At 48.3% G+C, this 3,388-nt stretch overlaps 1 pseudogene; it reads right to left on the bottom strand.

Annotated features, from left to right (window-relative positions):
- Nucleotides 1-1,212: 1,212 nt before the first annotated feature.
- Nucleotides 1,213-2,599, bottom strand: LOC138177304 (fizzy-related protein homolog pseudogene; annotated as a pseudogene).
- Nucleotides 2,600-3,388: the final 789 nt, after the last annotated feature.

Genomic DNA, 3,388 nt, shown 5'->3' on the forward strand with positions numbered 1-3,388 from the left:
CCTCCATGTCCAAAAAATACATATAGACACATATATAAGAGGACTCAAGGAAGCCACAGGGCAAAGAAAAATGTTTTCTAACAAAAACGAACGCGTTTTTGCCTGTGCCCCAAATCGTTTCTGTTTAGCCCAAAGCAGAAGAGGCTGCCTAAGAGGGACATGGCCCAGTGAAGTATTCAACCAGTACCCTAGACCATCACAGGTTGAGTTCAAAAGCTCAGGAGCTTATAAAGCCCCCTGCTTGTTGTCAAAACTCATGCTTTTCCCCTTCAGGTCTAATTCCTGTCTTCCAGCTTACTGATCTAGGCCCTAAGGTACACTTGCTAACTCATGTCCATACTGCCCAACCTTTCCTTAAGGATTCCTCAACTTAGGTAGTCTGGGTCTATCCTGACTGACCTCTTCCCTCAGGGCTCCTATGCTCCATCCACATGGTGGGGTGAAGTCTACTGACTGCCAGCAGCAAGTAAGAGAGGGAAATCCAGGAGGGAAAGAAGGCCAGGGATGGAGGCCAAATGCACAGCAGGACACAGGGGAAGCCCAGCCTTAGGAGGCCAGGGCTGCTGGGAACAGAAGCTCCGGTCCCTTTGTGTAAGTGACACAGAGCCTACCCCAAGAGTCCATCCTGAAGGCTCCCCACACCATGCCCTTTAAACCATTTGCCCAGTACAAACAAAAGGAAGGTTTCGCTCTGAAAAAAAAATGCTTTTTTCTATGAGGCTTCACATAGAAAAGGGCAGCCCATCTAAATGGAGGAGCTTGGTCTGCCGTGAGTCTAAGGGCACATGTAGACTGTAAACCTCCCTCCTTCCTATTTCCCCAGACATTTCTCCCCAGAAGCTTGCTTTTCTCCTCCCAGAAGATGAAGCAGAAGAGAAAACTCTGTGGTTAAATTTCACTAGTTCTAGCCACAGCAGTCTTATCCAGAATGTGAATGAAGTTCCATCCAGTTTGGTTCTCCTCTGTCCTTCCTAAAGAACAGGCTCATGAATTCGAAGTGGTTCCCTTCAACAGTGTGCCGTCCCTAGATACTATTCAACAACATCTAGAATCTGCTAATTAGCAGTAATCTTGAAGGTTTCTCCAGGTCCACCTGCCCACCCCACTTCTTTTCTCTTTCAGCTGATCACTGAGGTTCTATGCAGACTGATGAGGGACAGTGATTTTTCTTTGAGTGGATGTAGTGTGGTCCTGGTGTGTGGGGTTGAGAAGTTACCGGATTCTAATGAAAAGACTGAGGACAGATCCAGATTCCTTTTGTGCACGGGCTTTATGAAAAACATTCCAAAACCTCAGACTCTTATCTCCAGCCCCTGTAACTATGGCCTATCCATCAGGAGACACTGCCAGATACAGAACTCTGTATAAATGGCCTGTGAGTTTGGCTACTTGGGTCAAGGAGGGGTATTTCCAGATGGCAATCTGGTTTTCTGCGTATCCATGAGTGCTGACTAGCTCATTGTCATGTCTGGACCAGGCCAGATTGCACACTTGGGAACCGGTATTGATGCGCTGTAGGGGCTGCCCTGTCAGTGTATTCCAGAATCAGATGTAGCGGTCAGCTGAACCACCACCCGATGCTAACAGGCTGTGCTGGTGGGGAGACCATGCGATGGCTTTCACGGCTGCCTTATCATTGGTGTACTGTTGGACAGGCCTGAAATTGGAATGGTTCCAGACCAGAAGCTTGTTGTCATTTCCACCTGAGGCCAAGAGCTGATGATCTGTGGACCATCTCAGCCCACACACCTCCTGCTTGTGACCTTGCAGCCAGCGCTGAGACTGCAGGGGGCATGCCCGGATATCTCTCTGGAGGATCCGTGTGTCTCTGCTCCCAGAAGAAATCTGGTCTGCATACCAGGCCAATGCACCAACTCTAGCTTTGTGACCCTCCATCGTGGACACTTTCTTCTCAGCATCTACATCCCAGATCTGCACAAATCCTCTCTGTGTGCCAACTGCTAACAAGTTCCCTCTTTCATACCAGCCCACAGAGGTTACAGAATCTCTTTCGTCACACAGGTCAAAGAGCCTGGTCACTTGGGATGTATATGCACTCCACAGATAAACACAAGTGCTCAGTCCAACAGCAACAATGTTGAGAGAAGACCAATCTAACAGGTTCAGGTAAAAGTCATCGCGGAGTCCTGAGGCCTCAAGGATTTTGAATGGCATTTGAGGAATTTTCTTAGTGGGTTTCCGTTGTGATAGAAGTAGTCTGGCTCTTGTGGCTGATGGGGGATAAGGCATACGGAGTGATTTCGCTGCCATCATCAGGTTTCCAGCGCTTAGTGCTGGGGGAGTGTGTGAAGAGATTCTTCTTCAGTGTGCCAGGTGTTTGGGCCTCTGCTTTTGGATGCTGGACTGTCTGGATCTTAGCTTCCAGCAGCTCATTCTTCAAAAAGGTAGAGTAGACTGGGTCATCTTTACCATTGCCCCAAGGATCTTCTCTCTGTTTCTGCCTGGGGGATTTTTCAGGGTCATCTATGCTATGGAAGTGCAGACTCCACTTAGCTCCAGCTCAGGAGGGAATGTAGCGGTCTCCATGCTTGCTAGGAGAGGACTCTGCAGCACTGGATGGCATCAGCCTCCAGCTCATTTTGGCTTCTGCTCTAGTCAGCTTTTCTAGGTTCTGCTGGGGTCTCACCTTGGATCTGGTTGGGGTGAGACACAACCTTTAGTAAAGTCAGCTTAGGCACAGACTGTGCCTGTCAATCCCTTTCTGGATCTCTCAGACACCCACAGTTGACTGATGTGGATATGAATCATCAGTGAAGATGCTTTTGGGGTTCTTGGTCCTAAAAAGAATGGCTAAGGTCAGTCTGTGATCTTTAGGGTTCATGAGTGGGGAACCTGTGGCCTTGAGGCCACACGTAGCCCTCTAGGTCCTCAAGGGCGGCCCTTTGCCTGAATCCAAACTTCACAGAACAAATCCCCCTCTAGGTCCTCAAGGGCAGCCCTTTGCCTGAATCCAAACTTCACAGAACAAATTCCCTTAATAAAAGGATTTGTTCTGTCAAACTTGGACTCAGTCAGAAGGCTGTACCCAAAGACCCAGAAAGCCACAGGTTCCCCACCCCTGGTTTAGGTCAATGGAAGAAGGCAGGGACCAAGAGAGTTAGGTACTCATAGGTTCCCACTGAGGATGTGGAATCTGCAGAGGAGATTCCTTTTAGTATTTTAGTCTTGGAGAAAGTGGCTAAGGTCAATCTGGGAGGATATTCCTTTGGTATCTATATATATATTTGGTATCCAAGGAAGAAGGCAAGGACATAGAGACAACAGACAGATGGGGGCTCCCTCGCTGAAGATCCTCTTCCTTTGAATGTGGATCTGTGGAAGAGATGCCTTTTGAGATTTTGATCTGGAAAGAATAGCTACCATCACT

Source organism: Petaurus breviceps, unplaced genomic scaffold (assembly GCF_028583685.1).
Source record: "Petaurus breviceps papuanus isolate PSGF00001 unplaced genomic scaffold, PetGlider_PUasm1.0 90386, whole genome shotgun sequence".
In the NCBI taxonomy this organism is placed as follows: Eukaryota; Metazoa; Chordata; class Mammalia; order Diprotodontia; family Petauridae; genus Petaurus; species Petaurus breviceps.